Source organism: Tenrec ecaudatus, chromosome 6 (assembly GCF_050624435.1).
Source record: "Tenrec ecaudatus isolate mTenEca1 chromosome 6, mTenEca1.hap1, whole genome shotgun sequence".
In the NCBI taxonomy this organism is placed as follows: Eukaryota; Metazoa; Chordata; class Mammalia; order Afrosoricida; family Tenrecidae; genus Tenrec; species Tenrec ecaudatus.
Window position 1 is genome coordinate 72,203,149 of NC_134535.1, and position 9,518 is coordinate 72,212,666.

Genomic DNA, 9,518 nt, shown 5'->3' on the forward strand with positions numbered 1-9,518 from the left:
TGTATGAGTCCCAATAAAAGATTTATTAATTTAAAAAATAATAAAATAAATAAATAAAAATAAAAAGCTGGTGAGCAGAAAAAAAGGAAAACATAAGGAGTAATTTTATTGTGTCTTATAGAGTCAATATGACTCTGAATCAGCTCAACACAGTAAAGCCCACCTCACTACCATTGAGTCAATTCCAACTCATAATGAATCCTATTAGGGTATCTAATCTTTCCAAGGACAAATAACCTCATCTTTCTCTCTTAGACTGGCTGGTGGATTTGAACCACTGACTTGTAGTTAGTAGTCCATGCTTAGTCACCAAATACTGTGCTAGTCACTGATAGATGTTATTTCCTTAATCTAGATAGGAATTCAGTAAGCAACAGTTACTTTGCCAATTATATGCATAGCAAAACTGAAGCATCAAGCTTTGATGAAATAGATCACCCCAAACCAAGCATTCAGTAAGCTGTAGAACCCATTTTTAAGCTCAGAGTGCTTTATTTCAAATCTTGTGATGTTAAAGACCAATTATTAATTACATTTTAGAGATTAAGAAAATTATATATTTACATAAGGGCCTGTTGAAAACATTGATAGTTCTGTCTACAAGAATGATTAGGGGAAGATTCCCTTTCCCTCAATAGTATGGACCCATGTCTACCCTTCTTACGTACCTCCAAGTGGGCTCACCTCCCTAAAGATGCTGAGACTGCTCACCACTTAGCGCTAGAGTTTAGCTGTCCATTGTACAGATAAGGCAAAACACATTTCCTAAGGTTCTAAAACTGGGGAAAGTTTTCCAACCTTTAGGATTATGTTTTCTTCTCACAACTTTCAGCTATAAACATTATACCCTGACGACTTAAAAAATAGTTTAGAACCATAACTACTTATTTCATGTGTTCTCACAATGCTTTATGAACAAGAAATGGCTGTTCATGAAATTGGCCAGTGTCAGTGGGAGAGTGTGTAATGCCTGGCTCTCTGGATCATATCATGTTAATCAGAGAGGAAATGAAGACTTGAGTGTTCACAGGGTTCCGAACATGATACTCAGTTCCTAGATTACAGAATAATGACTTAATTTGGTGCAGCATTTGAACAAATTGCTGGCTCTTTGGTTGGGCACAAGGTGTTCTGGTGTGGTTGTGTGTAAGAGCTATATTGTGTGAAATAAATACATGGATGATGGGCAGGGTTACCATAACAAAACACTGCATCCTGGTGAGAAATGCACTACCTCAGCGCTCTGGAGGCTAAAAGCATAAATAAATGTGTTCTCAGGATCATGTTCCCTCTGTAATTTCAAGGAAAAAACCCTCTCTTGTCCCTCCTGGCTTCCGTTAGCCCCAGATTTGCCTTGCTTGTAGAGATATCTTCACATGACCCCCTACCATTCCTTTATCTGTGTCCCTTCTGTTTATAAAGGCCCCAGAGAGATTGATTAGGATCCACCATACTCCAGTATGATCTCATGTTAACTGGTAACATCTTCAAAGACCCTATCTGTGGTATTCACAGATATCAACAATTACGACTTCCAAATATCTTTTTGGGGGGAGGGATATAATTTAATTCAGAGAGATACAAGAGTACATGTAGGTAGATATGCCAGGAAGTTGGTAGAGAGTCTGATAAATATGGATGTGGAGAGATATCTAGATATATCTATCTTTAAACTCTACCCAAATCAAAGGAAGCAAATACACATACTCTGTGAGACACGAGGAACAAGACTGACAGGGAAACACATATTCCCATTTCACATCCAGAGTTCACTCTGGAGGGAAGTCACAGTCATTGAGTGGTTAACAAATCATTCTCAACACTGTTAAAAGTGTAACTTGTCTCTTTTCCTGTTTGAAAAGTTGAATTTGCTTAACTTGATTCATATTATTGAGAAATGTGTTTCCATCATGTTGATATCATAATTTTGTGAATAGAACGAAAAGAAACATCCTTGGATTTTTCTTACTGGTTGCCGAAAGACCGTAGTGAATGTCCAGAGAATGTCTACCTTAACTAGTACTCATCTCAGATGTGGGCAGGAGACAGCCCCTAACCTGGCCTTCACTCTTTAGCAGGTTTCAGATGCATAAAACACAAAAGTATGGCCACATACATCATAGACACATAGAATATGAGTTTATGTGAGCGGCTCTGTAGCTCTGGGGCTGGTAGTCAGTGCCCTCCCTGCATGCCCTGGGTAGACACACATCCACTCTGTTTCTGACACCAATCAGGCTCCAGGGAATTGCTTTTCATCTATTCCCTATATAGGAATGCAATGAAGATGTAGTTGAAAGACTGTAGTTTAGTGGTAAGAACATTTTAAAAAGAGAAAAAGCTGTTTAATTTGAAAATCTCTTCCGTCAAATAGCATGCATAGATGATCACATAATGCATACCAGTTCTCAATGTCCATTTAATTACCTCTTTCAATGTCCCAATCTGTGGGTCCAATTTATGATTCCATTTGGATATTAGCATCCACCCCACCCCCCAAAAAAGCATACACACTGCCATCGAGTGGGTTCCAACTCTCAGCAACCCTATCTCGGGTTTCTGAGACTCAATGATGACATGAAAAGGCAGACTCATCTTTCTCTCTCCGAAGGGCTGGTGGCTTTGAATCTCCAACTTTGCAGTCAGCCAGCCAGCATCTACAGCACAATGCCACTCAAACTCCGTTCGCACGATCTCTACACATGGAGAGTTGCTGGGGGAATATTGTGCAAGATGAAAACCTTCACATTACTCTTGAACTTCTACGCTTACTTATATCTATTTGAGTCTTCCATAAAGTAACATACTAATTCTTACTATAACAAAAATACTGAACATAAGAATTATAAATGATGTTAAAATTAATTAGCTAATTAAATTTTTCCAAAAATGTTTGCTTTAGTTAACAAATTTCAATTATCACTAGTCTGCATTTTTTATTGTAATAGATGATATTGCATACTGTAGGAAAAATTATTTTTGAAAATAATTTTAAATGTTTATATTTAATTGAATTTAGATATCTAATGATAATGTATTCACATTGTATCCGCACTAAAAGTAATTATACTTTATTTAATTTACATTTTGATGAAGATATAATCAAATTGCCCATGATTTGGAAATGATTATACTAGGACATAGCTATAAAAAATCTTGTTTATAATTATACAGTTAGTAGTTATGTTGAAAGGAAAACAAAAGTACATTTTATGAGCAAATTTATAATGACCAATGAATTATGTAAGCTTCTATTTTATTATTCCAAACTTTGCCAGCTCATCAGCCGAACACCCATATCTGCACAATAATTAAATTCATTTGTCTGACATTTGGCCTGCTTTCAATCATATTAAAACCATAGCTGAAATATATTTAAATTTTTTGTCATTATGAATATATGTCAATAAAATAAGGATAAAGCACTTTTATTTAAAAGTTCATGGGCTTCATTTATAATTATTTACCCTTCAAACTACTGGGAAACCATACTTCATTATGTGATGATTGATTGCACTCATGCCATTTAAGAGAAAGATTTGATAAATCCGTTGGAGAATTTTCGGTTCTTACATAGTATGAAGGTCTCAATGTATTTTCTTCCCTCCAGGTTCCTCAAAATCTAACCAGTGTATCAAAAGACATCAAGGAAGTGGTTGGCTAAAGGATAGCTAATAATCATGTGTTCCCGTACTGAAATGGGGATATGTTTATCCTTTGTTTTTTTCCTGTTGCATTGAAACTTTTATTGCAAGACAACTAACAAGTGTCGCCTGGTTTTTAGTGACAAAGGAGAAAATTCTGCAAGTATCATAATTTTCCTGGATTTAATTTTGACTCCCATTTCCTTGAAATCATCAACAAATGTAATATGACAGTAGCTCAGCTAATAGATATAACTTGGTATTCTCCCCAAAACATATTTCTGCTCTGTTTTGCAGAGGAAGTAGCTCTGTTCAACTTTATTAAGTTTTAGCAATGCTTCATCTTTTTTGAGCCTTATGCAATTACTCTTCAAGGTAATAAACATGAGTCATTCTTTTATGATTGTTAATCTATTTTTATGTATCTGCATAATATGTAGTTGATGAACTTTAATAAAATCTGAAGTGAAGTCCCCTTGAGGCCATTTTCAGGCTGCTTCTGCCACAAACTTCAGTGAGTGGAAATCGAGTTAGCTCAACATGCAGTGTGTTTCCTTTTAAATAGATGGGCTAACGAGAAGCATGTCTGTGCTGGCCTGGCATAATGGTCTGGCCTGAAAGACTGGCTGTTCAAACAAACTACACGCCATCCAAGACCTAACTGCCAATGATCTGATGTTGTAACATATCTTAATTGAATATATTTTCATTTTGGAAAAGGTAAATAGGAAACAATGAGGCAAGAGTGAGCCTGTCTGCACATATGCCACCTAACTCTATTTCTGAATGACATCCAGGAGATTACAAAAGGACTCGCCGACATCAGATCCTTCAGCCAGTGTTATTGTCTGAAGAAATGTCTGTCACAAGTAATCAGTGAATGATGGAATTCTCGCGGGATTGACTCGGGACCTGCATAGGAGACACGAGGCTGACAGCCCTGGAAGCAGAGAAATTTGACCTGTGCTTTGGAATTCCCAATATTCCTTTTCATCAAGTCATTCTCCAGGGTCTGTCTCCTCCATCCTTTTACAAAATAGCATGTTCTCCCCTAATTGGTCTGAAAATCATAGTCCCTTCAATATTACAGATTATTATGCACATGCCTATCACCTCTATTCATTCTCCCTGCTGGGATTCATTTTCTTATTATCTATTGATTGATTGCTTGCTTGATTGATTTTGATTCACAACCATAACATGTTGTTCAATTCAGAACGAAATGGGAAAGAAATCAAATTAACTTTAAATTCTAAAGTCAGGGAGTAAAAAGTATCTTCCAGAAGGCAACTTGCCAAATTCTCTGCATTCAGATTGCTGAATATCTGAGTACACACAAGCCCAGATATACCAGGGAAGAGATGTACATTTTTAGGTTTTTAAATGCATAAGCCAGTTGCCAATGTCACACTTTCTATCACTGGTGACATTCACTGCCAACCACAAGGATGGCAATGCATGTTTCTTTTGCAGCTGGAAAGTGGAAAGTTAGCAGTTAGGTGTCAGGTCCCTATCAGTCAGCCCATCCTTTACCCCTTGAAAAATCCTCTTAACTCACAGAGTGACACTTCTCTGACTAAGTGGCCACTTATCAATAACTGTAGACAGCATAGGCATGCCAATAGATACATTGAATCCCCAGTGTGCTTTAAAATCAAGATTCTTAAAGTATTAGTCTTTGTAGTAACTACATACTGAATATTACCATGGACTCTTTTTGACTGAGACAAATATTCAATTCAGATTAAAATGTTATGTAAATTTCTAATATGCTGTGATACTTCTAAAAACTTCCTTATCTACCTAAGAGCAAAGACCGTTCGTGTGTTATTTCCAAAGTCCTCCAAAAAGGCCCTGGAACATAATAGATTATTAGATACATTTAGTTATTTGAAGTTTGCATTCATTAAAGAAGAAACTATTATACTTTATCCACGTTAGTCTATCTGCTTACTCTGAGAGAATTGCGTTTGAGTTTTCCTAATCTTTATCTTCACTCTTGGTGATAATTTTGTATTTTAAATTTGCGTTGAAAATATATAGCCACAAAACATATGTTCATTAATAATAATTTGTATGTTCGTCCACAAAGTTTATGTAGTTCACATTGTACCCTTGTCCTTACCTTCGTCCACTTTATTTCACAATCTTTAACTTCAGACTGTCGTCCCTTAAAGTTCTTGTTTGTGTTTAAAGTCGTTAAAAGAGATAAAAGGTCACCTTCCCAACATGATGGCTGAAGTCAAAAGGGATGCATAAGCAAATGTGGTAAATAAAGCTGATGGTACTTAGCTATTTAAAGATATAACTTCTGGGATTTTAAAGGATTGAAGTTAAACAAGTGGCCATCTAGCAAAAAAAATCAAACCCACATGGAAGAAGCCCACCAACCTGTATGATCATGAGGTGTTGGCAGAATCAGGTATAAGGCATCAGAAGACCCAAGACAAGCAAATATATTGATGCAAATGATGAGGGTTGGAGAGGAGACACAAAGCTCATTTGTAGACAATAGGACATCCTCTCCAAAAGGGTCACAAGGAAGGAAGGAGAAAGCCATGGTGCAGCCTATCACTGTCAGAACATAAACATTCCTATAGTTCTTTAATGCTCCCCCACCCACCCACCGACTATCATGACCCCAGTTCTACCTTACAAATCTGGCTAGATCAGAGCATGGACACTGGTACAGATAAGAGCTCTCAACACACGGAATACAAGACAGATAAACCCCTCAGGAACAGTAATGGGCTTAGTAATGGTATGTGAGTAGTGATACTATGAGGGGAAGGGGAAGGTTTAGAAGGAGGAGAAACAGGAAACTGACTACAATGATTGACATATAATTACCACCAACAACAACTCGCAGGGGGACGAACAACAGAAACATGAGTGAAGGAGACAGCAGACGATGTAAGGTATGAAATAATAATAATTTATAATTTATCAGCGGTCCATCAGGGTGGGAGAGGGAGGGGGAAGTTCATAACAAAGGCTCAAGCAGAAAGAAATTTAAAAAAATAATGATGGCAACATATGTACAAATGTATTTGATACAATTGATGTATGAAGGACTTCCAGGAAGATGGTGATGGAGCGACACATACCAGAGGGACTCCGCAGAATCCAGCCTAGGAGCGTTGCTTAGAGGGAACTTTAATACTGCAGAACACAGGAGGAGCATCATAAAATAAGTACCCGTAGCAGAAACACAGACCTCGAGAATTGACTGGAGGAAGCAGAGAACCACATCAGTGACTTGGAGGACCGCCAAGCAGACTTTAACAAACGTGACCAAAAATCGAATAAGATTATTAGAGAAGCTGAAGAAAACCTAAGAGCTATGTCTGATGCTATGAAATGGAACAACATTAGAATTATTGGCTTACTGGAGGCAGACATAGCAAAGAAGTCATCCGCAACAATAGTGAGAGAATTCTTGGAGGAAAACTTCCACAGCTTAATGAACGAAAACCAGGCAACCATTCAGGAGGCTGAAAGAACACCAACGAGAGTGAATCCCAAGAAGTCACCAAGGCACAAAATAGTTAAACTATCTAACTTTGAGGTAAAGGAGAAAATCATAAGAGCAGCTAGGGAAAAACAAGCAATCACATATAAAGGTTCCCAAATAAGAATTTGTTCAGACTTATGAGCAGAAACTATGACGAAGAGGAGAGAGTTGATTAACATAATCCAAAAATTGAAGGAAAACAACGCAAACCCAAGAATACTCTACCCAGCCAAATTATCGATCAAGAAGGTAGGAGAAGTAAGAGTTTTCCCAGACAAGTAAAAGCTCAAAGAATACGTTAGAAGAAGCCCAGCACTACAAAAGATCCCTGCCGACCCACTATGGGAAGAACAGCACTCGCCAAGCATAAATAAGAGACCGCCACATAGAACAACCTCACCCAGAGGGCAACAAAGAGAAGACAGACCCCAAGATAGCATTGGCTTAAGGATGGAAAGAAGTCAAGAATGATATACATACACACACATGCACAACACACTAATGATAAAGGAAAGTAGGAAAACTCCCAACATAAAAGGTATAAGATGACATCATAGAGTCCACAGATGGAGATAATAACCCTGAATATCAGTGGCCTGAACTCAGGCATTAAAAGACTGAGACTAGCAAACTGGCTTAGAAAACACAACCCATCAATCTGCTGCCTACAGGAGACACAGCTCAAGGCTACAGACAAAAATAAGCTGAGAATCAAATGCTGGAGAAAGTCGTACCAGGCAAACAGCAATTCAAAAAAAGCAGGGGTTACAATCGCAATCTCGTATAAAATTGACCTCAAAGTACAAAGCATAAAAAGAGATAAGGGCTCTTGACAGCCCCGCTGCAGCAGGCGCTGAGTCAGCTGATCGTGGAAGTATGTGGCGAGCGGGCTGGCGGGGCTGGTACGGTCCCGCCGTCCCCTCTGCAGCCATGTCGTCCTTCCCGGAGCTTTACTTTAATGTGGACAATGGCTACTTGGAGGGGCTGGTGCGCGGCTTGAAGGCGGGGGTGCTCAGCCAGGCGGACTATGTCAACCTGGTGCAGTGCGAGGCGCTCAAGGACCTGAAGCTGCACCTGCAGAGTACAGACTATGGCAACTTCCTGGCCAATGAGGCCTCCCCGCTCACCGTGTGGGTCATTGATGACCGCCTCAAGGAGAAGATGGTAGTGGAGTTCCGCCACCTGAGGAACCATGCCTACGAGCCTCTTGCCAGCTTCCTGAACTTCATTACTTACAGCTACATGATCGACAATGTCATCCTGCTCATCACGGGCACGCTGCACCAGCGCTCCATCTCTGAGCTGGTGCCCAAATGCCACCCGCTGGGCAGCTTCTAGCAGATGGCGGCCGTGAATATCGCGCAGACCCCTGCCGAGCTCTCCAATGCCATCCTGGTGGACACGCCCCTAGCGGCTTTTTTCCAGGACTGCATCTCAGAGCAGGACCTGGATGAGATGAACATCGAGATTATCCGGAATACGCTCTACAAGGCCTATCTGGAGTCCTTCTACAAGTTCTACATGCTGCTGGGCGGCACCACAGCCGACGCCATGTGTCCCATCCTGGAGTTTGAAGTCAACCGCCGCGCCTCCATCATCACCACCAACTCCTTTGGCACCGAGCTGTCCAAGGAGGACCGCACCAAGCTCTTCCCCCACGGTGAACACCTCCACCCGGAGGGCCTGGCCCAGCTGGCTTGGGCTGACCACTATGAGCAGGTGAAGAACGTGGCCAATTACTACCCGAAGTACAAGCTGCTCTTCGAGGGGGCGGGCAGCAACCCCAGAGACAGGATCGCTTCTTTGAGCACGAGGTGAAGCTGAACAAGCTGGCCTTCCTGAACCAGTTCCACTTCGGCGTCTTCTACGCCTTCGTTAAGCTCAAGGAGCAGGAGTGCCGCGACATCGTGCGGATTGCTGAGTGCATCGCGCAGCGCCATCGCGCCAAGATCGACAACTACATCCCCATATTCTAGCCAGCCGGCTCCCCACTGCGCGAACGTGGTGTGTGTCTTTGTGTGCCATGACTCAGTCCTGTGGGGAGCAGCCTCCCAGCCCGCTCTGGGCCTCCCCTGGGGTGGGCACCTGCTCCCTATGCTAAGAGGGCCCAGCCTGCTCCACAGCAAGGAGGCCCTTAGCCCTTTGTTTACAGCCACTGTAGTGTCTGCAAAGCATGTGGTCACTTCCCTGTTGTTCACTCACCTTAGAAACCCCCTGCCCCCCTGTGGGTTACCCTTATGGCCCAGCAGAAGGATAGTGTGTGTGTATGTGTGTGTGCTGGGGTGAGGGGAGGGCGCTCCACCTCAGTGCCCACTCGCTGCCCCATTCCTGAGACAATAAAGCAGCCCTCTGAGTCCAAA

General features: G+C 41.1%; 1 pseudogene; it reads left to right on the plus strand.

Annotated features, from left to right (window-relative positions):
* The first annotated feature begins 8,088 nt into the window (after positions 1-8,088).
* LOC142450853 (V-type proton ATPase subunit d 1 pseudogene) lies at positions 8,089-9,134 on the plus strand (annotated as a pseudogene).
* Positions 9,135-9,518: the final 384 nt, after the last annotated feature.